The sequence below is a fragment of the Vanellus vanellus genome (assembly GCF_965231255.1).
Source record: "Vanellus vanellus genome assembly, chromosome: 1".
Classification (NCBI taxonomy): domain Eukaryota; kingdom Metazoa; phylum Chordata; class Aves; order Charadriiformes; family Charadriidae; genus Vanellus; species Vanellus vanellus.
The window spans coordinates 149,509,322-149,534,934 of record NC_138905.1 but is presented as its reverse complement, the minus strand read 5'-3'; the positions used below and the strand labels follow the sequence as shown (position 1 = coordinate 149,534,934).

General features: G+C 43.5%; 1 protein-coding gene across 1 annotated transcript in view; it reads left to right on the top strand.

Moving 5' to 3' along the window:
* The window catches only part of AFF3 (ALF transcription elongation factor 3), a gene marked incomplete at both ends in the record, with an annotated part of 333,261 nt that overhangs the window by 254,455 nt on the left and 53,193 nt on the right, over positions 1 to 25,613 (top strand). The window lies entirely within an intron of this gene.

The window sequence follows — 25,613 nt, the reverse complement described above, 5'->3', positions numbered from 1 at the left end:
ATTTCTTTTCCAGTTTTGGGAACGGGGGGAGGCAAGGGGGAGGAGAGACTGTACATTTTAGTGCCTGTGAAAAAGAACTAGCAGATTTACATTTATCCACAAATGAGGTACTGTGTCATGCCGGCTGACACAAAGTAAATTTCCCCATGCCTTGTTGGCAGCCCCCTCTGCTCCGTCTGGCCCCCCGCCCCCCGCCTCCCTGGGAATAAGCGGTAATTGACTCTGGAAGCCAGCTCAGGCCAGGATTTCTCCAGAGCAGAGCCTGTCACTTAGGCTGAATTATATGTTGTGCATGGATGAATAACATTTCTCTCTGCTCAGAGGCTAAGACCGCCAAAATTATCGACCTTCCACACCCCCCCCCCCAAGTTTACAAACACAGTTTTGTTTAGAAATTTTTTTCCCCCGCTTAAGGAAAAAAATTCCCGACTTGAAAGGTATGGGACGCGGGTGAAATGGCTGGCGCAGTTTTAGGGCACACAAGTATTTGCTGTAACTGGGAAAAATGCAAAAAGAAAGAGGAGTCAGAGTCAGCATTATGCCCCTTCCCCTGGAGGTGTGCAGGCTTGCCCCTGAGGCAAAGCAGCTTTTGCACTTGGTGGGGACAATAGCGTGACCAAAGAAAATGTGGTGGGTTTTTTTTTTCTCAGCATCCTTCCCCTGGACTGAATGAGGAGCATTCCTGCAGGACTGCCCCTGGAGGTAGTTGACAAGCCACAAACCCCGCAGTGCGCTTTCTGTCCCCACTAGAAAGAAAAGTGGTGGTGATGGATAGATGGACCCTACCTCATCGTGGGTGGTGAGGCAGCTGGGCGCAGGCTGCCCTCATCCTCAGGGCAAAAGGGCCAAAACATTGCCCGGCACCCCTGATTTAGTATTTATGTTCAGATATTCCCCTCTCTGCCCCTAAAAGCATGCCTGGAGACTAGCTTTCCCACCTGCTCTGCAAACATTCGGCCATCGGGGCACCCTCCTCCCTTCCCTCTGGATGGGGTTTTGGCAGTTTCTGTCTGGTCTTGGCTAAAGTGAGGATGCCTGTGATATCGCTGCTCATTACTTGTGTCCCAGTAGCAACTAAGAGCTCCTGGTCACACACCAGCACTTCCCAGCACCAAGGGAGATGGCAGCTTAAATAAAGCTCTCAGTAATTTTGCCCATTTGTGGTTTTGGGTTTGTTTGTTTGTTTGTTTGTTTTTTGTTGTTTTTTTTTTTTATATTCTCCAGCAGTTCTTGTTGTAGTTTTTGCTGTCAGGTTCTGATAAAAAGGTATCAGTTAGCTACACTGAAGCGGGGGGGGGGGGGGGGGGGGGGGGGGGAAGGAGAGTTTTTAAACCTGTAGCCATTGATTTCTTTAGTGTATTGCACTCAGTCTTGTTTTCAGAATGACGCAGTAACCCCCAGCAGATTTATGTGCAAACACAAAGATTAGTGACCCAGAAGCTTGACTGAAACAGTTTTTCTGCTTCCAGAAGACAGGTTGCTCTGCACATGCACCGACTATTTTGTCAGGAAAGATGCACTGGCCCCATTAGCTTTTCATTCTCTCGTGAAAAGCCCTCGGTGTTTATACAGCACAGCTTGGTTTTAATTTTATTGTGTTCTTCAGTAAAGTGGTCTAACTATACAGATTGCTCAGTTTCTGGGACAGAGAAGAGCAAGGACGTAACTCATATACCTTAATGGTATAGCGCTAGCATATCTTCAATTGTCTGACTCATATCCACTGCCTGAATAGCTTTCAAATGAAGAAAAATGTCTGTAACTAAAATATTCAGTGTGTTCTGTTGTTATTTAACAGTAAGCAGTGTGGTTAAGCCAGGTCTTAAACCTGCTTAATCCCGCTGAGCTAAATAGATTTTATTATTGACTCCCATGGCCCCAGAACTCTGACCTTAAGGCTGAAGTTAAAAGCTAATTTTTTGCAGTGTGTTTCACTAACCCAGAAGCACTTGCTTGCTGGATACGTTTGCAATGGAGAATGTCCAGCTGTAAATTACAGCTGTTTGTAATCATACCCAAACACAACACTCATTATTATTCTTTTGTTCTTTTTAGGCTGAAAAGCCCACCATGAGGGAGACCGCACAGTACTTAATCCACACATTAAATTTACTCGCAGCTCATATTCATGTGCAAGATAAGATTTTCCATGAAGTAAAGATTTACGGTGGTCCTAGGGCACTTTTATTCCCTTAGCTGCTTTTATTTCTCTGTGCTGCAGTGTAGGCCAAGTGGGTCTGCTGAGTAGTTTTGAACGCTTAGAGGAAAGCCTCGTACCACCGCCGAGTTTCCTCTCTCGTTGTAATAAGGGAAAGATAGCTCATTCGCCGCAGTGCTTGGGTGGGACTTAGGAGACACGCTTAATTCACAGTTGCGGTCTGTTCTCCTTTATCTGTTCTTAAGCTGGAGGACGCAGGTAGACCCTGCTAGCTCTGCCCGTATGAACCTCGGCACAGGCATGTGGGGCAGAGGGAGAGCTGAACCCGCTCGGCCCAGCAGCCATATGGCCGTGCTGGCGAGCCTGCCTATCCCAGCTGATAAGTCCTGTAAAGGGTCCAACTCACCAGCTTACGCTCGGCACCTGGGTACTTATCTACGTGTCATCCAGCCCTGAGCCATTAAATACAGGCTATGATAACCCTTTTTGATTTACCACCTTGGGCTGTTGATAGACAAGGTGTCTCAATGCTAACATCCATTTGGCAGTGCAGACGAGCCCTGATCGTGATGTTCGGTGAGTTCCACAGCCTGTCTGAGCTTCAGTCCACCTTCCTGTCAGGCAGAAGGGATAGTATTTTGCATTTCCATGTAACCATGACTCATCCATCCGTGCTTGATCACGGTTAGGACATTGAAATGCAGGCTGGGCCAGGCATGAGCTGGTGTACCGTAATGGGACCGGCCAGTTGCACCTAAGATCCTGAAGGGCAAACAAATACTCCCTGTTGTCCTCTGGAGTGGTGTAAAGGGTTTGGGGAGGTGAGCAGCAGGTCGTGCAAAGCAGCAAAGCCCCACATCTGTGGGGAGAGGGACGTTTGCAAGCAGAGGTGCTGCTGCACCGCCTCTCATGGGTGCGTGCACACATTTAGCCCTCCGCTGCAAGGAAAATCAAACAGAAAAGGTTGACCTGGGACAATCCAGTCCATTCCCCGAAACTGTAAGCAACAACAGAATTGAGGATTCGTCCAGTGGGATCTGTAGCATGGCTCTTCTCCTCCAGACAAAGCCACATTGAGATACACCATTTGGGTTAGGAGTCCTGGGGAGGGACTGCCTGTAAAGTATTAAGGCAACAATAAGGGGCAATTTAGACTTTTAGACTTTTAATAGATCGCTTAAAGCAGGGAAGGCAGCTGTCCAAGCAGCCTTAAAATTTTCAGTGGACGGAGCCAAAGATTTCTTGTTCTCAAGTATCTGCTTGAGCTATGATTAAGCAAAGCAGTTAAACTTGTGATACCCTGAAGTAAGTAAATAATCCAGTGACAGCTAGCAAAAATACTCATGTGCTTTGTGTCACTCACATAGTTATGTTTGTGTTGGATGGAGTTTTTCGATAACATCGCTTTTCACACCGTGAGACCTTCTCCACATGAGAAGCTACATGGTCAGCTTATCAGCGGCGTGGCTGAGCTGGCTGGCTGGCTGGAAAGGCTTCATGTGACAGGTCTGGGTAATCAGTGACAGCCGAGGGGAAGCCTTGGCTCAGGACAGCTGAGCTGGATCCCAGCAGAGAATGACGGAACTGAGATCATGGGCTCCACAGGAGGCGAAGGTTGGCCGGAGAAGAGTGTATACGCGTGGTGTTCACTGCCACAGAAACAAACACACAGCTCTCACGGTGGTAGCACATTGTTTAAACTTTCTGCGTTAACTTTGAGAGGAAAAAGAGAATACCTCTAACAAGGGATATGGATTTATTATTTATGCCTTACATGAAAGCTTGGCTGTTTGGAAATGCTGGTGTCCCACAGTTGCAGCCCTCCCACATGGCACAGGGTAGCAAAGGGCGACTGCTGCTACGTTTTGTGGCAGAAATGGTCTAAAGTGCCTCAGCTCTCCTCGTTTTAGAACTTGAAGGAGGAAGAGCAATGATATGTATTGTATATAGGACAGTATTTCTAGTATTGGATACTGTTGTGAATTAGTGAAAAGGAACTTTAAAAGAAGATCCTGTGTGGAAGGCTTGGAGTGAAAAGGAATAGATATCTCCGTAAAACTGGGACTCCATTTCCGTTTATTTAATTTGTGAGCAAGATTGGCAGCACTCATCTGTTTGTTACTGGATGTTTTCACATACCTTGACTCTTGCTGGTATTTGTTTAGAGCTGTTCTACCATAGCACCAGAGATTTAATTTGGATGTATGAGAAGGTGGAGCAGAGCTGCCCCAGGGAATTTTAGCAATTTTGAGCCCAGCTAACTATACTAAATACTGAAATTCCTTTGCTGTTTAGAGAAAGAAAAAGAAAAGTTAAGATGTGTTTTTTCTTCAAGGAAGTGATAGCGTTTGCTATCATGACAGCCAAACATTTCCCACCTCCCCGTGGACAACCCCACACATTCTCAATAGCTCCCTAAAGATACCTGAGGGTAGATGATCTGTTCGAGGTCTGACTAGTAATATCTCATGTATTTTCTTTGGCTTGCTTGGTTTTTTAAGAAACGGTGTGTGGATAATTATAGAATTAACGTGGAGGGAAAAAGAGACAAGGTGCAGGTCTGTGGGTCTTTCACACATTAGTAAGGAGAAAGCAGGTCCCATTGCTGGGTGGCAGCATGAAGAATATGCAAAGTGCTATTGGGAAGAAGAGTGTATATGTGTGCAGCATATGAAGTGCCTCAGCATATGATTAACCTCACTGGGTATGTAGTAAATAGTAGATAACTGTGATCAAAAAAGTATTCATGTGATTTATCAAACTGAGCAACTGTGCATTTTGCAGTGAGGCAGGAGGTCAATCCTGAAATCTAGGGCAAGTATAGCAATAGGAAATTGCAGGGACTAAGAAGTTAATCATACCGTTGGACTGCTTCCATCTGGTTTTGAAAGACAGAGTCAGTACAGTGCTAGTGAGGACGCTTCACGGCAACAGATCAGGAATTAATTTTTTCAGCAAATCTTCAGCTATCATTTGCGGTAACACAAGCTTATAAAAATGTAATTTAATTTCTTGGGAATAAATCACATAGGACAAGAAGTGTGAGAGTGCTTTTTTAACGTGTGTATCTGAGGAAAAAAAAAAAAAAGAGCGAGTAGGAGAAACAGCAAAAATCCAAGAGGAAACAAACATTAATGATATGAAACCTGGAAGGCATAAATGGCTGTCTGGTTAAATTGTGCAGGGTAATTGTCTTTGAAAGATCAGTTTGCAGTTGGGAAACTTCTACATTTTTATGACCCTTGGAGGCATAATCTTGTCTAACCTGTCCATCTTCATCAGCATAGGTCAAAGGAGCACTGACTTAAAGTATTGTTGAATTGATGCTCTGAACACCACTCCCATATATCACGAGTACATAGCTATGGGCAGTGAATTTGTTAATGAATTCTGTTTTCCTTATTATTGATATTACTTACGATATTTCAATGAGACTTGAACATTATGCTCCATTTGGGCAATGACAGTCCCCCTAGGCAATGAACGTGGTGTAAAACAAAGGGGATTTTAACCTTGGTAGTAACTCCAGTAGCTGAAACTAGCTTTATTGGAAGAGGTAGGAGGACAGTTAGTTGATAACATTGTGCCTTTCTTTCTTCAGCAGTGGGATAAAAGAATAGAGACCTGTACTAAGAATGATGTATTATGCTATTTTTAGTGCTATGCTACAAAAGTGAAAACTTATAAATACATTTGTATCTATTTCCTGGCAATCTGAAGAAAGAGAGCTCAGGTTTACACAGACCCGATAGCAGGAATCAGGGGACCACACTGTTCCCGCAAATCACCACACTTTCATTACCACCTTATTTTAAGAAAAGCTGAAAATTCATAGCAAGCAGCGGCACCTCAGCCTGGTTCAGTTACAGGACATTAGCTTGGGACTTTTGACCCTTGTGTGTTTGTGAATTGTGTCCTAGCTGTAGCTCAGGGAGTCTCCAGAGCGGGTGCAGAAACGCAAAGGAGAAATTTCTGTTCCCCTTCACTGAGGCAGTAGTCCGTGCAGCAGATGGAAGGAGATTCCCCCCTTCAAGCTTTAATCGCTCAGTAATCAGCCAGGCACAACAGGGTGTTTTGGCATCAGTTCCATGGATGACATGCTCGCTCCAGTCGGTTTTTCCTGCCTCTTGCGAAGGTGGTTTAGAAAACCCAGCTGAACTTCTGGGTGTGCCTTTGTCACTGGTAAGGCTATCTGCCTACTGTCTTCTGTACATTTTAGTTTTCATTTCAAGAGCATTTTCTCCTTGCTCTTGGTTTTGTTCTGACCCTGGCAACAACAGAGGGAAAAAGGAAAGGGGAGCCCTGGTTTGCCTGAGGGGGAGCTGACAAATTCTGCAGGAGGCCAGTCCCACGAAAGAGCTGTGCTTGTGCCCAGGGTGGGCAAGGGACTCCTCAGTACAGCATCTTCATTGGCCTCAGTGGGTCTGTACCTTGGCTGGCCCTTTGCTATTTGAGGGGTGAAGAGAACACTACGCAGAAGCAGAACCATAGCCAGTTTCTTTGCAGGGAAAAAAAAAAAAAAAGGTGAGTACATACAAAGAAAGAGGTGCCCTGGGATTTCCCAGTGGGGATTAGTGTGTGGCTGAATCAGGCCTGAGACGTTCCTGCCAGGCGATCACATTGTTGTGGGCTGAGATACTTTGCTCCCCCATGCTATCCCATCCAGGTGTCCCCCTCTTTTTTTTTTTTACAACTTCCTCAATTTTGATGTAGGTTGCAGGAAAACTTTTATCCTTTCTTCTCTTCTTGGAGAAGAGTTGGATTTATTCTGCCATCGAGGAAGGGTTCACACTGTTCTAGGTTTCTTGCATTTCAGTGCAAGAAAATGTAAGTGTGATTGTTGAACAGCCTGGGTTTCCTCCCAGAGAAAAATGGGAACATTTGTGAAATCTGACAGAGCTCTGAGGATGGAAGAGCAGTTTCCCACTTATCTATTTCACATGTGCTGGTGTGAAGGTACAGCAGCAGTCCAGTAGGGTCCTATAGCTTGGTGTGATCCACAAAATGTCATAGAAATTCTTTACTTCGAAAAATGTCGCAGCTGAAAGGTTTCAGGCGTGTTTGGTAATACCTCTAGAGAAGTCCTTGGCTAAGGAAGCCTTGGGAAAGACTCACATCCAGAACTTTCTGAGAAAAGGATCACATTCACAAAACTATTTTTGTCTCCTCCAAGACTCTTATTCCTTTAGCAATGGTTTCATCTTCCTCCCTTATCAGAAAGAATCAGTGCATGCTGGGTGATATATGCCAGCCATATCATGGCTACCCATGATTTTGGTCCAAAAAAATACCACTTAAGTATCCTGAGGACCACCATATATACTTGTAACCAAATTCCTATTGAAAATTGGAGGGGGTATTTGAAGGGGATACTCTTCCACAGCCCCGTTACAGACCCCCATCGGTCTTACTCCCAGAATCCTGGTGGTCCTAATGGCTGCAAAAGACTATTCCCATCCAAGGAATTTTTTCTTTTCTTCCTCCTTAAATAAAAAATAATAATAATAAAAAAACCAACCAAACAAAAATCCCCAACTCCTTCCTTTCTGTGCAGTGCATTGAAATCTAAACACTAAGGCAAGGCCACATTCAGAGAACTTCTATGCCCTGCAGAGCTTCCAAAGTATGGACTTGACCTCAAATTCCTGATATACCCAGAAGCTAAATTAAAATTGTTGGGAGTTTTTGGCGAACAAGGAGTGTTATACCTAGGTGTAGGGCTTGAGCTGGTTAAAAAGGAATACTTTTTCCATGCATGTGAAAAGTCTTTCATGCAGACATCAGGAGAAGGAGGTATGTTTATACACTTTTCAGCCAATGCTGACAAATTGGCTTTGCATGCAAACCTTTCGGTTTACTCAAGTAGTTTGTGGCAGCAGGGAGCATTTTTTCATGGTAAATGTGAAAAGTAAATAGAAAAATGACAAGTTGCTGGTTTAGTTTGATTTGAGAGATTTTTTTCTGCATGAAATGAAAGCTTAAATCATGTAATTGTTTTTAACCTTTTGAGTCCCACAGTAATTCTCTTTATGGTTCATCAATGGCGCTGATCAGTGCACACTAGCAATGATTCTTACTATATGCTGACCATAGACTTTGCACTCTGTTTTAAACTTCAGTGACCAGATTTTCACTGGTACAAAATGAAATAGCTTCACTGATTTCAGTAGCATTATCCCAGTTTTCACCCGCTGAGGATTTGACCTCAGCACTTTGGAAATACCTCCAGCTTTTAAAAATTACATCACTACCTATCTGCTCTTCCAAAGGTTGCACAAGTGAATTATTTTAAAGGAACGCACTCAGTGTGCAGTTCAGATATGAGGATCTGGTTACGGTTCCACTTCAACTCAGCCTGACTATCTACCAGCTCCCCCAATACCTTTGCTGGCAACCTGATGAGCAGGGCTGCAGGGAAGGCAGTCAGGCTCCTGAACCATTGGAGCTTTTTTGATGCAAACCAAGACCCCAAAATCTCAAATGGCTCATTTTCCAAAGTTGCAAGGTTTTTTGCTCAGTCAGCATTTCCAGGAGGTCTGTCTGGTGACATTTTCTTTGCAAATGATCAGAACAAATACTTTCCGCTTTATTTATCATTATTACTGCTTTCTTTTGGGGTTCTGTTTCATGGGAAAATTCAGAATTGGAGAGCTTTGTTCCAGACTGGAATGGCACAAAATTTCAAAATCCTCCTTAAAATGGAAGACTTTCCTTCTCTCAAGGACTCTATTTATAGAAGGCTGCCCTTTTTGCAGTCAGAGAGGGGCCAGATTATATTATGACTGTGGGCTCTCACGTGTTTTCAACTTAGATGTAAAATTAGGTCTTGCTTGAAACTAGGTGTAGAGAGTCTAAGTTCAGACATTACATTTTTATAACCTGAAAATGATATCATTTTGAAAGGCAGAAATAAATAGAAATTACTTAAATTAAATTAGGTATTTTTCCATGGGGTATGATTTAAACAAGACACATGCTATCTTTAATACAGTCTGCAATCCTCTGGCATTTTAGCAAAAAGAAAATTATTTATTTTAAAGGTAGGTATTTTATACCTAATGAAATTTACTTTGCATACCAGTGTATCTTCTGTATTAGAGCACTATAAAGATTTTAAAGGCCTTTTTCATTCTTGACTCAGGCACATAACTTTTCTTCATGCTGAGGGACTGCCTCTCACACAGACATTCACATAGAAGAGAATAGACCCTTCTCTGTGGAAATCTAGCAGCCAAATAATTCACAAATAGCTCTCACTTATTATTTACTGGCACAATCAAGCATAACTGCTCTAAATGAACAAACAGTTTGTCAAATAAAAAAACAGGGGAGCAGGGTTAAAGAATCCCATGAGTCTGATTTACAGAACAGATAAAAATCACCCCAGAAAAGTCATAGAGGCCTGCCAAGTAAATCTCTTGCTTTGCAATGATCCTTTAAGACACTTTAATATGCTTTTGCGAGGATCTGCACTGGCCCTGGCATTGCGTGTGCCCAGGGAAGTCTGTGTCGTTTCATACCCAGGCAAGTGATAGCTGCTGGCTCTGCAGGCTCTGGAGAGGGGGCAGCCAGTGCCTGGCTCCCAGCAGCCCTGCGGGACTTCGCTTGCCATTCCCATCTTCCTTTTCTTCCTTCCTACAGCCCCTTTAGAGAGTAAAGAGGAAAATCAGACACAGAACCTCTGTCACAGGCATCTTCCCTCACTTGGCCCCAGATATCCACAGTTTCGGCTCTCCATGTTTCCCAGGGGGACCTTGTCCCAGAGCCTCTGTTGCCACTTGCCATCTTGCTTGCCCAATCTGCCCTTTCTCCATTCTTCAAAACCACCCTGACCCCATCAGGGTGCCTGGAGCCCTCCCTGGGACTCCCATCTCCCACCAGTCTCCTCCAGCTGCCCCCAGTCTCAGGACCACGCAGAGGGAGACAAGTCCTGCTGGCATGCAGCACCATGTGTGAAGCCTGGCAGAGGCTACCCAGGCACCATTCTCTGCCAAAAGGTTGACATGGCCCCCATCATCAGAGGGGGACAACCTCTCTTCCTGCTGCACAGGAGAAACAGCCATGGTGGGGGGCCAGCCCATTGTCTTGTTTTGCAGCCCCACGGACACCAGCGTATGCCTTTTGCTGACACGTGGTGGGATGAAGCCCAGCTGGCCAGCAGTGCCAAAAACCCAGACAGGGCTCCCCCTCAACTGCCAGCCCCGCAGTGGAGCGGCCACGCCATCAGCCGGACACGGGGGATTTCTGCCTGCACCTTGAGTCTTCTCCATTCAGTTTCCCACAATAACCATCACTCTTCCCTGCTAATAATGCCCTCAAATACTGATTTCCTGAAGCCACTTCTTTTAAGGTCGTAATGTCCCTTTTTCTAAAACTTAATAAGCTTGATACTGACCATGTGGAGTTAGAGTGGGTTTGTAAATATTTGTATCTTCAGTATTATTCCTTTGATAGCAGACACTATGACAATATTTCCCACATTAAAAGGGCTCTTGGGGAGGGTTTAGGAACTCTGGGCAGGCAAAAATAGTTGCCTGAAGGAAGAGGAAAAACCTTGGAGAATTACCAGACTCTTTTTTTAAATTTTGAGACAAATGGACTTTTCAAACTTTGCCCTGAAAAGAGATCTGGTCATGACCTACTATAAATCTTATATGGCCATTTAAAGCCTCACAGTGCTCTGGTTAAACAGCATTGCACCAGACAAAACCTCCAGGGCATGGGGACATTGCTGCGGTTTTTCCCTTTCAAGCTTGTATATTGTCCCCATAACATATTGCCAATGTTCACGGGACCAAATGAGACTGTGGCCTTTCTTTAATGTACTCAGAGCTCTTGTGTCGAGAGCCTGTGAGGTCAACAGGAAAACATGGAATAAAGTCTCGGCTGAGTGTCAGTCTTTCCCAGGCTTCCTGGCAATTTCCAACTTCTCACTCTATTGTTTTCACTTAATAAGATAGAGCTTGTCCTCTGCTCAATGAAAAAAAAAATAACAGCTAAAAGAGCTAAGACTTAGAAAATGAGCAGTTTTGTAAAAGCCTGGCAGAATCCCAGTCTGCTGAATCTGATAACAAGCACACTCATTTTTCCAGTTTGAAACTTTTTGGTGCAACCCCCCCTCATGCACACACCTCCCAGGACTTGCGGGAATAGGTACACTGTACAGAAAAGAAGAGTGCTGGGCTTCCAACGTGAAAGCAGTAGCCTACATTTTTGAAATAGGGAAGCTGAAAGGTGGAGCTCTCAGAAGAACCTTATTTGGGGGTCCCCCAGCCGCCGGATCACCCTCAGCTTCCTTCCTCCTGCTGGAGGAATTCACAGCACAGCACCTCTCTCTGTTAAAGCTGAAGAGGAAAGCAACAACTGCAAAGTCGGCTGTGCAAACCCAGAGAACAGTTTGAGAAGACAGCAAAACCTAAACACTCCTCTGAGATTATCACTAATTGGTACAGAGATGTACTGTGACCTCTGGTTCAACTTCTCTTTTTATGCCATTTTCTGCATTAGCATGTTATCTGCTTGTCAGCTGCCACCAAATTTTAACCTCAGAATGCTGATATTTTCTAAGTATTGTGTAAAAATGTATGTATATTCCTAAATAATTATAAGGGATTTAATGCTGATGAAAAAGGCCAGGTTGACACCTGATTATCCAGGAATTTCTCCCTTGTGTTGCAAGGATATCTGCCTCTCTCCTGGAGCCTTGCATTATCCCCATGCATATTCTTTTTATTTGTGCAGCCAAAGGGCACTGTTAAAGCAGACGAGTGCCTTAGCATTCGATATAGTTAGCTAATCTGAGTCAACATCACATTATTTTCTAACAAATGTATTTTATTCTTTTCTTCCACTTGGTCAAAATGTAGTATTAACCATTTGTTAGTATTGCAAGAGCCATGACAAATTTCTCTCACTGGCCCCTGTACATTGCTGTCCTCTTCTGCCTGTGTAAGTTCTCCCAGGTTGCTTAGACCAAGCAATTACCTTAGAGTAGCCCTACCCAAATTATTAGGGTTGTTTTTATGGACAAAAGTCTGGTATCCCCATGGAGCAGCAGTAAATTGGGGATCTGGTTTGAATTGTTCATATGTCAGTAATTTACCACATCAGCCTTTTAAATACATTACAGCAAACTGTATGTATACCTTCTCTGGTTAAATGAGGAAACATTTGGCAAATGAATTCCCACTGCTCCACGTGGAGAAGACATACTACAGTGGCACAACATACTCCTTGGCGGCTTTGGAGTTCAGCTGCATGGGGATATCATGCACCAGTGTTCAGCTGTTGAATTGGGAAGTTAGCTTAAAAGGACTGGTAACTGCAAACTTCTCAGCTGCACGGACCCGCCAGTCACTTCTCCAGTTAATCCAAGAGCTACAAGGATGAAGAAGTGGCGAAACATGTGGGTAGTCTGGCCAATGTAAAAAGGGAGATCATGGAGGGATGGTGAAATCTGGAAGGAGAAAAGATGAGCGTCTGTTAAGAAATTCTGAGCTACTTTTTATTAAGGCCATACCACACCTGAAAGAATAGATTTTATGACACTGTTTTCAGGCTGTGATAGGCTGCAGTTTGACTGAGTCAAAGCTTAGCTTGTGTGAATGTTTAGGGCGCTCAAATGCACTTTCTGCACCTGTGCTGAAAAAATAATTACCCCCAAAAGTCGCACTTTTCTTTTTTTTTTTTTTTAGAAGTGACACGCAGCTCACATGGCAACTGAAAGTCTAAAAATTAACAACATATGTTTCCGAAGCTGAGATGTAAACAAGATTTGCTTAGTTAGGAAGCGATTGCCTTAGGTTTGTCTTGCACCTGGTTAAAAGCTTGTTAAAGGTAGTATTGCAACCTTGAGGGGGGTTTATTTTAATTGCTAACTAAGACAGCATTTTAGTAGCTTCGTTTTAAACTTGATACCATCTTGGAGGGGGTAGAGTTATGTATTTGGTTGCAAGGCCACATGGCTGGGAAGTATCTTATTTAAGTTACGTACAACTTTAGTTAATAAGACTCATGTAGTTAATATGACTCATGTTACAATTGGACTGAACACACCAGCCCTGTGTACTAAAAATAAGCAAAAAAATGTAAAATACGTCACCAGATTAGCAGAACCACAACAAACTAATTAACGGTGGACAACACAGTTATCAAATCAAGGTCAGAATCAAGACCTGAACCAACGAATCAGAGCTTTGAGTTATCAAACACACACATTCAATGCGGAAGGTAATCAGCTTCAAATTACAAGCTTGACATGAGATGGAACTACATCCAGTTAGTTTTGCATCAGAAAAAACTGAGAAGGCGGCAGCTCATGTTTCAACCAGGCTCCTCACAAGCGTTCAAGTCAACGCAAGGCATTGGGTAAGGCAATCAAAGACTGTATTCTTCAGTCCTTGCCAGGGGTGCATGGAGGGCTGGTGCTGTTACTGTTCAGCCCAAGGAAGTACACTCATCAGAGCAAACTCATTAGCAATGCACAGTTTAGCATTTCCTTCTCATGTGACATGATTATCACGTAGGATTAGTCTTCTGCTCTTAACCTCTCTTGGTCATCAACTTGAATCGGAGGTCACTCTGAAAATCATATGCAGTTGCAAGTTTTAAATTATTGATGCAACATTTATGAAAATACTTTTTGAAGAATTACTAGGTAAGAATTATGAATAACTTTTGGGATAGTTCACCAGCAGTAAACGACAGATTCAAGAATCTGGCATTTGCTGCTAGGCTTGGAAACATTTAATAAAAACCTTTTTCCCTTTTTCTTTTTTTAGCCAAACACCTATGCGTTCTTGCACATGTGAAATAAAGAGGTATCCTTTCTTTAAAGGAACCTAAAGAGTTCAAACTTGTGCTTTCTTCCTAAGGATCTTTATTTTGCCTGGTTCCGTGCTGCTATCACAATACAGCAGAAGCTTAGGCCCACATAATGGCAGAGCTTAAAACTGGCATCTCCTGCTTGGTCACACACTGTCAGTATTTGACTTGGTTGGATAGTATCCCTCTGTAGTCAGCCTCTGCCCCAAGGACCAGGGTTTCTTTGGTCAGGTCCTCCGCAGCCTTTATTGTGACCCAGAGACATGGCAACGCTTCTCCTCAGTGTGATCCAGAGAGGCGGCAATGCTTCTCAGAGCCCCATGCTTTTTCCTGCTTACTTCATTGTGTGGATGGATCCTGATTTCCTGGATGTGATCAATACAGCATGGCATCTAGCTTGTAGAGCGCTGCTGAATATACCTGTGGCCTTGCAGGCAGGAACTACAGGCTGAGGTGTGACACACCAGTCTCCTGCGTGGTCCGTGTCCCAGCGACTAATGACAACCTTCCCCTGCAGGGAAAGCACTTATAGCCCACACTGAGCGGGAGCCACCTCCTCAGGACTAGCTAATAACCTCGTCAGCACACATTCTCTCCACGCCTTTTCTAATAATAGTCACTTCTTTACCATAGTTAGGAAGCTAATATGAATCCGTTCACAGCTTGCCCTGGTGACTTTTAATCTAAGACCACAGCTGGCCTTTGCGCTTTTTATCAGATGAATTCCAATAATCATTAAACAAAGTTTTCTCAGGTCTACTTCAAATCTGGGCCAGCGTATCTCACAGCCCTTATTCTTGTGCCACACTGGCCATGGTGTTTCATCCTGTAAAATAAGTGATGGCAACATGAATAATTCGTTGCTGTACTGGTAGGCCATCAGACTTATTTCCAGTTGGCTATTCTGCTTTTCTTTGTATTTAGACTCATGCTGTCTAACCCTGGAGAGCACCAAACGAGTCTGCAAAGTTTTAGTCCATGAGATCATCCCGGTAATTTGTTACTGCAGGCGCTGTCTGTCTAACTTTATTTCCCCATGTTAAATAATTGTGATATTGTTTCTTTAAAGCCCTTGACAACAAAAATCAAAACAACCGTAAATAATCCACAGACATATGGAATTGTTTTGAGAAAGAAAGTAAATTGCTGAGACTCCTTAAAAATGGAAATCTACCAAGGAAACCCCAGCAGTCTCTTTGACAGTCTGCTCTAAAACTTTTCACTTGCTTTGATGTTGTTTGTAATTTATGCCTCTCAGAGGCTCTTAGATGAAGGAAATCATCTATTTTAATAATGTGAAACCTTCTTCTGGCCACTCGAGATGGGAATTCCTGCTCTGTTTCCCGTGCCTCTCTGACAGGGCCAAAGGGGGAATGAGGGCTTAAAAAATCTCATGGCTGTTAGTGATCAGAGCCATGGCATCACCTACCTTTCCGAAACTTCTGCCCAAACGTTGCTTATCTCTCACTGATGAAGTTACATGTTTAGGAAAGCTGTCTTTTTAAGCTCACTCTCCACAGTAGCGTTATTTCACTGTACTAGTAATTCATAAGGATAGGTTATGTGGTGACGATTATAGTACAAAAGCAATTATTGAAATAGTCCCTTTAATTCAAAATTATTTTAATTACTGGTGATACCTGTCTTTTTTTTTTTTTCTCATTGCTCTGCTCAGTCTCTTCATGATTCAAAAATTGCCACTAGGCTATCACCTTTGGTAATTGCCGTTCTCTGAGCTGAGTGAACAAAGGAAAAATTAAACTGGAGTGTGTCAGGCAGGCAGAATAGGAAATATATGTTCCTGCAGGAAAACTACTCTCCTCCTAATTACCCTGCAATTGCCAGGTTCAAAATCTAATTTATGAGCAGCGTAGATAGAATGGCCACATTAGTCCATTATTTCATGATGATCTTTTCTATTCTTGATTTCAAAAGGAAGGATTTTGCAGCTCTCAGTGCATTGGCATTATCAGCAGCTGCTCTGGGCAGTGATGCTAGACTACTGCACTTGAGAGATATTCCAAAAAAAAAAAAAAAGTAAAGCAGTCTCCTAACAGCAAGGTTTTATAGAAGGAGGGAGGTGCTGTAAAGTACAGTTAAATAAATAAAGCATGACCTGATAGGCTGCCTCAGACATTGCTGACCACATTCAGAAACAGATCCAGAAACGTTTGAAGGAGAAGGAAGCTTTCCAGCCCACGGCTGCTGCTGCTGCTGCATCTTCCACCTGCTGTAAAATACACCAAATGCAGCAAATTAACCTAATAACAACCCCAGAGTCCATTTTACTCTGAAAAGCATGGAGTAGCCTGCAAAAGGATGGAGCAGGGGGTAAAGCTGCCAACATGTAATATGCAGCTGGCACGTGGTTTCAGCTGTCATGTTGGTGCCTGAGGCCAAGTCTACACTTCAGTCAAGTTGGGGCGATGACTTATGCAGCCATCTGAGTGAACTTTAAACACACAACAAGAGGAAGCTCACGGCCAAATGGAGCTCAGGAACAATTCAGTGCCCACGTAGTTATCCATCTTCTTGGGTGGGCTTCATACCCCACTGAGTTTTGTCTTCCCAGAGGGCACCATAATTTGTAGTACCTGAGCTAGTCTCACGGGATCACAGGATGGCCGAGGCTGGAAGGCATCTCTGGGGATTATCCAGGCCAACCCCTGCTCAGAGCAGGGATAGCTAAAGCAGTTGCTCAGGTCTGCTGCCAGCTGGGTTTTGAATATCTCCCAGGATGGAGACTTCACAGCCTCTCTGGGCAACGTATTCCAGTGTTTGATCATCCTCACAGCAGAAAATAAGGGTTTTGTTATATTTAAATGGAACTTCCCATGTTTGAATTTGTGCCCTTTGCAACTTGTCCTGTTACTGGGTACCACTGAGCAGAGCCTGTCTCTTCTTTACTTCCTCCTATCAAGTATTTATCCCTCCCAGTCATCTCAGCCTCTCCTCCTGTGAAAGGTGCTTGAATTCCTTTACCATCTTCGTGGCACTTTGCTGAAGTCGCTCTGTGTCTCTCTTGTACTGGGGAGCCCAGACCTGGATCCAATACCTCAGATGTGTCTCACCAGGACTGAGTGGACAGGAAGGATCACCTCCCTTCACCTGCTGGCAACACTCTTCCTACTGCAGCCTAAGGTGCTGTTGGCTGCCTTTGCCGCGAGGGAGCATTGCTTGCTCATGGTAAACTTGGTGTCCCTCAAGACCCTCAGGGCCTTGTCCGCAAAGCTGCTTTCCAGACAGCTGATCCCCTTTGCTTATACTGGTGCGTGGAGTCTCACCCAAGTCTTCCCAAGCCTGGGCCACAGAAGTCCAAAAATGATGTCTAGTGTTGCAGGGATGCACCTTCTCAGGCAGATCTGCATCATTCTCCTACTGTACATGTTTCGGTCACCAGCCCCACAGACCACAGAAAAACTGGCTCTGCAAAATTCCTCTCCTTCCCACCGCCTATGATGCTCCTCCGTCCTCTTTTTTTTTGCCTGCTTTATGTCCCAGTTCTTCATTTACAGTTTTTTTCGCCATTGAAATCTTTCCAGTAAAAATGAATGCTTACATTTAAACTATTGTTGCATTTTGTGGGCAACATCCCTATAAAGCTAATTTTGTTTGGGAAAGTTTATACCTTTTATCAGTAAATAAAACTAGAATCAATTCTGGTTGTCTGCAGACCTAGGAAGATAGCAATGCTTTGTTTCACATTCAGGCTGCTTTGAAAGGATTTCTTCACAACTGTGAGGTGACAAAGTTAAGATCGGATTCAGGTACCTTACCACAGGCATCTCAAGTCACTTGAGAAGCCCTAAGATGTGTAAGACATTTTCAGGGGCCTGGCAGGTTCATGTGGCAAAGGCAGCTAAAGACTGCTGAGATAGAGCACAGGCACTGGACAGTGGCATATAGGCAAATACATGTTAACTCTCTCCATTTTATTTAAAAAAGGCAAGGTAATGCAAGGGGGAAAGGGAAAGATAAGGGAAAAAGGGAGAGGCAAGCTGAAAGCAAAAAAGTGAAAGAAGAAAGGCCAAGCGCAAAGGCAAAGGGGAAAACTATCTTGCTGATTCTGGATGTGACACGCAAGCCTCGGAGTCAACTGTCTGAAAGTTCAGTGCCTCTGAACTGTACACAAAGCCCATCAATATCTTTCCTTGCTGCAGTCTAAGTCCATAAGAGAGTGCTTGCCCCTTCCCTGAGAAAGCAATTGGTTATATTGCTTGGGAGTTTCACTCCTAAGTATTCGCTTTCAGTTCCCTGCTCAGAATGCGAACTAAGTGCTCTTAGGAACGGGAGATGCCTGCCCTGATTCATTCTTCTGAGATTTTGTTTGTACTTTGCCCCTGAGGAATTGGCTATTTTTAATGACTTTTATGATTAATAAAACTGTCTGAAGGCCTGCTGGGGTCTTCAAGCTAGTTATCAACAAAGTCATCTGGCTCTTTCCCCTAGTGTCTAAGCTAATGGCAAAGACCCAACACTTGATCTTTTTCCCCTAGCTGAGTCTTGACTAGCAGGGTTTAGAGTCATGTCAGGATGGTAAAAAAATCCCGAAGAGTTACTTTCTTGCTACACTGACTATGGAAAACCATACTCTCCTGGAAATCTATCTGTCCGTCTCAAATCTTCTCTGCAAAGCTCTTGTGCAGAATCTTCCGCTTTCCCCCAGCTGTTTCCCAGCTGCAGGCAGGTGACCTGATACACTTTTAAAGAAATACTGAATGTATATCCTCACAGCTGGGCACTGAACTCCTAAACTCCTAGCCGCAACACATGTTGACTCCTACGCCCTTAACAGTCTCCCTGCTGGATCACACTGCTAAGCGTACATTCATGCTCTGAAGAGGCCCACCACTTCATGCAGCGTGTCCTAGACCATGCAGGACCTCAGTCAGTCAGAGGAGTGTTTGAGATACTACAGTAAGGCCAGAAGGCCGGAAAGGGACTGTTAGCCTGGGGGCAGAGAGAGGAAGAAGGCAGCAACAGCTTGTTGTGCCACTGGCAGGGAGAAGCAGCAACAATGAGCAATATTTCTCCCTGTTCCTGTGCCCTCTCCCCACTGCCATGTGTGCATTTCCTTTCTGCCTCCCTGGGAGAGGCAGGGAGAACAAAAGATAACATTGAAGAATAGGCAAAGGTATTTAGGCACGCCTTAGTGATATTGTAAATTCATAAGAAACCTGGAAAGACGCATGGCAGTTAATGAACAGCAAAACATATGAGATAGGAATTGAAAAGTATATTGGAAGATATAAGTTTAACTACATCAGGACACAGCATGGTGTAAGACCAATTTTTTTTTATTAAAATGTCATACAGTTCTAGTGCTTTTCCTACTAGTTGGTAGCACATTTCAGAGAAATAAAGGATTGATAACATCCTGCAGGATGGTGCAGCTGGGGAGCCACTGAGTCCAGACACATTGGTACCATATTCTAGACTAATAAAGCAAATAAAATTATATTTACTTTGTAATTTATTTCTGCCTCCCCTCATCATCTGTGTGTGCACGAACAAACCTCAAGTTTGCTTTCCATGGACGACATCTAACAAAAGGATACAATTCACATTTGACTTTTCCTTTGAATTGTAAAGGGCAATTTATATAAATCTTTCTTAACATAGATTTATATATTTGTGCTTATCATACTTATTGTTTTTCACAGGCCGCATTATACCTGAGGAAAACACAGCAGAGGTTACTAGTAGGGGCTGCTTTCTATTTTAAAATCGTTCATCCAGTGTCTGCACCCTGTGTTGCTGGGTTACAGTGGGTCACATCCTGATATCCTCACTAGACAGACCATCCCTGCTCTTCAGGACTTCTGGGTACTCCATTTCAAGCTGTAAAGTGTGATGCTATTGAGAATAAGGGATCGAGAACCTGAGCCTGGTCAGAATGGAGAAGTATTTTTTCCCAGTGGCTCAGACCCCTGAAAACCTATGGCTTCACCACAGGCAAATATTCAACAGCTGAAAACTGGTTTTAAGCATCCTTTATTTTGAGCTAGTATGGCAATAATAGGTAAACAGCAAACCCTGGGCAACTCTTTCTAAAAACATATTAAAATAGTTTTGCATGTTGCTGGCAAACAGGCTGTACTTACATCAGAAAGGAGAACAGAAGAACCTTTTACAAGTCTTCAAATAATCTCAAACTAATTAGCTTTTAACATCCTCTCTGCTATAATTCTGGGCTTTATTAGCTGTTCTGCTTGCCATTCCTGAGTCTGCCTAATGTCTTCTGTAGAACAACTATGCATTTTTTCCAGGCATTTGTCATTTCTTGAAACATATAAAAGAGAGCACTTGGATTCCACTAACAGACCATCTAAATGCTGCTCTGCATAGGGAGTGATATATGCTGACAAGGAGTAGAAGTCAAATTTTCTTTATATGGTTCTTTATGGTGAGCAAACCTACTTAAAGCAAGCTCCTTCTCAAGGCAGCATATTGATTAGAGCTGACGGGCCGAAAAGACCTTTGGGAGACAACAGAATATGGCTCGAGTCAAAGAGTAACACTAAAGCTGGCAGCAGCAACATTAAGAGTCAGTAAAACCTGAGAGAGTTTGTCTCACGCTGAAATTTATTGCACCCATTTGGACAGCCATTACGGTAGTTAGTAATTTTATCTGCACAAGTTCATCTGTATTTGGACTCTCAGAGCTTAGCGAGAGGTCTTGGAAGGCAGAACCATACCCAGGCCCCTGCTGACTGAGGCAAAATACTGCCGTGCTGAAGCGAGGTACAACTGGGTCTGAAAATTATAAAAGGCTGTGCGTTTAGATGGCCAGCCACAACATGTGTTATGTTAACAGTAACTCTGGAATAAGGTGATGGCAGACCAATGCAGATGAAGATTTTCCTGGTCTGCACTGTGGTGGTTGTCTTCTGCAGCTTGATGAAGCTGTCGCTCAGAAGCAAAAATTGCTGTTTTCTTGGATAGAAATACAGCTATACTTCGTGCTTTAGGAAATAGATGAGACAAGAAAAGCAACACCCAGGTTAATTTCCAGGGAACTGGTATCAAATTCTCCTGATGAGACATTTTGAAGATGGTGGATTAATGCCACTCTACGTTTTCCACAGAACGTTTTGCATTGCTCCTTGCTATGACTATTCTGATACCTATGTACTTGGCACCCTTTTCTGATGTTTGTCATTTGACCTGTAAGCACAAAGCGTGTGCTTCTTAGCAACCTCATCTTTACATTTACCCACAGAAATCCAAGCCCATCTAATCCTTTTTCTTAAACCTAGACAAGACCAATCCTGCCTAAGCCTTTTCAGACAGGTCTTTGCCTAACCTAGTTTCTGAAACTACTCTGACTGCTGTTCCACATCTTCACTGATGATCTGTTCTGGTGCTTTATTACCTTTATCTTTGCAACACCTCTCCCAGTGGGTTGAAGCCTAGCTCACCAAAGACCAAGCCACTGGAATCACCTTCAAACTGTTAATCAAGGGTCTGTTCCTGAGATGGTTAGTACTGATATCGTTGAATCCGACAGGGGATCAGCTTTTAATAGTGCTCTAATGAAACAGCGGAGTACTAAGTTGAGAGTGGATATAGGTCTTCATATTGCATACCACTCCCGATCTTTAGGACAAGTGGAGAGAGAGATACCTGAACCCTGAAAGGGACACTGTGAAGAAGAGTCTGAACTAAATCCCCCTTGCTTCCCGTCCAGATCACAATGGGCATGGTGTTGGGCATGCCAGGCATACTGTTTAAATGACGGTTAGGATCCTAGACTCCCTCTAGTCAATTAAAAGAGGTAGCAATCTCCAGAAGGCATTTTTGAGTGCTGAAGTTAGATGGTAGTTAAGTCCCTCATAAGTTAATGGCAGAAAAACTGTATGCCTACACACCCACTATCGTCTACCTCACTGTCCAGCTGTATCAAGATCTGACCAAGAGGTTCCAATTCCACCTCGATTTAACTCAGCTACATTCTTTGTTAGTAATTTTTTTAAGCCCTGCACAATAGTTGAAGTCTTGACTGTATGAGTCACATGACTTATTTGTTCACAAAGTCAGAAAATTGGCTTGGTTAAAGTCTTCAGGTGTCCTCCTGCAAGTGGACTTATAAATAGTCCTTAGTCCTTGTCACTCTTTACACTTCACATTTCCATTCACCCTTTATCAAATTCGAGCCTTTCTTCCTATTTTCGTTGACTTCAGGTGTAACTTCCTGATTTCTTATTTTGCTGAAGCACAAGGATCTCCCCTCCTACTGTCATATGTGACATTAAGATTTTGTGACAAAGGGGCCCCTATGGAGTTCTCCCTCTCTCTCGTAGGGCCGTTGGTCCAGAAGTCATTCTTCAGATGGCATCTCAAGCACTTCCCTGTGGCCAAAAGAACTTGTGCGGAGCCTTATGACGTCTTTACTTTCCCATTAGCCCACTCTAATGAGGCCTTCTGACAGCTGAGCCCTGAGCTTCTAATCCATTTCTGGCTTGTCATGCAAACCAATGAAACGCAGGCATGTTTTTTACTCACATCATGGGAAGTGGAACAGAGCTCATCTCTAGTGATATTTACCTTCTTCTTATATCCCCTGGGCAAATGAACTCATGCTCTCTGGAGACCACTGCCAATTGAATGCAGCACCTCCTGATGCTGCCAGGAAAGGAACTTCTTCAAAGTGAGGAGGGGATGAGAGACAGGTGGAAAAGATGAAAGACTGGAAAGTAGCAGTGTCCAGAAGAGCACAGTTATTACAAGGAAACAATGAGTGCCAGAAGACAGCCAGAGCTTCAGTATTATTGGATATGGAAAAAATATGTCTGACCACAGTCTCAGCCACTTGTACCATATATCTACAAGTGCTCAAAGGAGTCCTTTTTCCGTCTTGCAAAGTCTGTCTAGGTTTCTTACTCCTTTCCTGGTTCCCTGGGCCTTTTGGAATGAGAAAAAGGAAAAAAAAAAAAAAAGATCTGATGTGAAGGTTAGATTCCTTGAGGAGAAGAGGAAAGGGTATATGTCCCAAGAGAGTCCTTTGAGTAATGCTGCTCCTGGAGTATGGCTGTTACTCTGTAGCACCTTAGCCACCATGAAGGAGAACCCTCACACATCAAAGGCATTAAAGGTCAAAAAAAGCATACGTTCTACGTTCCCTTTCAGATGTGTAATTCAAAGACACTGTGTCTGATTTCCACCCAGCAGCAGAAGCTGGCCTCGACCAGACAACAGAGAGCATCTCAAATAGAAAGTTCCTAACACAACCAAATTGATGAAGGAAAGGGAGAAAAATAAAACTCCTGGGGTATGTATGAAGGAAAACACACAAAAGCCATTGCCCTTGGTCTCAGGGTAAAATCAAAATCTTCTCTCCAACTTTGTCCACTTACAATTTACTCCTGCCCCCCCACTCCACCAAAAATTCTCTGTAGAAATGTTTTCCTGATTTCACACTGGAGGCAGGAGGGTGGCTGTTCACAGACTATTCACAAAGCTGTTCATCATTCTCCAGGCCATTGGTCCAAGGGCATATTCCAAGGGCAGTATAGGCTGTGCCTGACACTTCTTCTTTTTAAGTCACCATACTTTGAGTCGTTAAGAGACTAATTATACTACCAAGACTCTATCACTCCTCTTTTACTAAAGAGTTAACTTTCCTTGACCAGGGAATCTCTCTGCTCATATTCAGCTGATGCAAGGTCAACGACAAACATACCGAGGAAGTCAAAGTTGCTTTATTATTCTTGTGAGCAGGTCAAATAAAACACTGCTGATGCTCCATTTATCTGGAGCGACAAGCAAACACTTGGCAGCAGTGGAAAGCATACACTGGAATCTGGCACCAGGCTCCTAGCGCAGCTGTCAGCCTGCTGACTAATCACTTCACCCCACGCTAATGCTGCTCCAGGTCTATTGGACCCTTTCATCTCAGATACCCCGTCCACGCTCCTCCTGATAGAGCTATTTATACAGAGATGTCGCTATTAATTGTTATTTAGCATTTTATTTTAGGAGGGGCTTTTTAGCCAAAGTTTTTTTTTCAGTGGTTTTCTCTTTCCTACCATATTCCTTCAAGGTGGGAACTGTCATTCTGCTGCTTCCAGTACCAACCAAGCCTTCAGTAGATAGCCCCCCTTGCCAGACTGAATTTTCAGAGGGTTTTTTGTATGTGTGTGTGCATGAGATTCATGGCTTGGTTTTCTAAACAGCCTTTTCTAACAATTTTTTTTTTTTTTTTTCCCTGGTGACCATTCTGGCAATTAAGCTGCAATCGTACAGGGCACACCTGACTCTCTGAAGAGACCTGATTTACCTTAGGTTTGCATTATCGGATGATACTTGTAGTCTTGTCAGCACAAACTATTTAAGCAACTCCCAAGGACAGTCTTAAAATATAGGTGGAGCCTATGAACTCTGTTCTTGGCAGCTGTGCTTTATTAGTTGTGCTGTGCAAAGGTGGTGCGGCTAAGGTAATGCAGTGCCTTCACAGAAGCATTATATATTGTGACAAGCCGAACAACCTCCAGGACTCTCACTCATCATGACTCCTATTTCATACCTCATCCATTATAGGAATGAGGTATGAAAACATTTCTCTGTTTCCTAAAGATATTAACAGACTCCTGGGAAATCGTTTACCTGGAGAAAGGGAAGTGCCCAGCCTCATTTTTTTTGTGTGTTCAGGCCCGAACAGCAAACCACGGCAGGGCTAGCTGCTTTTTTTGTTAGTGAACAATAGGTTTTGACAATCAGTAACTGTAAAGAACTCAGACAGTTAATTGGTTTCATGCTCTCAGTTAGCAAAGGTACAAAAACATAAATTTGTGTCACTTCTGTACTGTGTTCAGGACAAGGATATCCAAGTGCTTTTTAAAGAATAATGAAGGACGTCTTCTAACAAACTGAAGGTAGGCAAGTTCGGTCATCCCTGTGTATGATGGGGATGGTGACCAGAGCCCTGGAAGGGTTGGCTGATTTAGTCATTCAGACTTGACACGGCAGAGCTAAAACTAGAGCAGAGGCTCCTTATACTCAACGTCTGTATGTTAAATACAGAACCAGCCTTCGTATTTTAAACCAGGAGGGTACCTGGCTGTCCTCAAGCGGGTGCATATTCTAGCATTTATGTTATCATCTCCCTTTTCTCAGCATGATTTTGGCCTGAAACGAATGGATGACGTCCACATTCATTCTGTAGGCTATCCTTATGGTGCTATTTCTTGGCGTTCTACAGTTGCCTCAGAAAATATCCCCGTATGTTCTGTTACAACATTGGGATGGCCTGATCTGCAAGTCCAGGATAGACCTCGGTGATAAGCATGCTTCAGATGTCTTTGCTGAAACAAAATTTGAAAAATACACAGGGGCATCAGCAAGAAGCGGGCATTTCTGTTGCCTCTGTGATTCATTCACAATTATCGACACAGGAATTCCCTACTGTGCGCATGGGAGACGTGCAATATCTTCAGTGCCAGGCAGCAGAGATAATTATACAGATCTTGGCACAATGTTCTCAGTTTGTGCTTTGAGGAAGCACCATGTGGAATTTGCTGCTTGCAACAAAGGGATAAAGAGTTTTCCGTAAAAGACCTTTGCTGGGATTTCAGTTGGCTTCAAGAGAAGAAGGAAGTGGTGTTTCATATACTTTAATCTAGAATAAAAATAG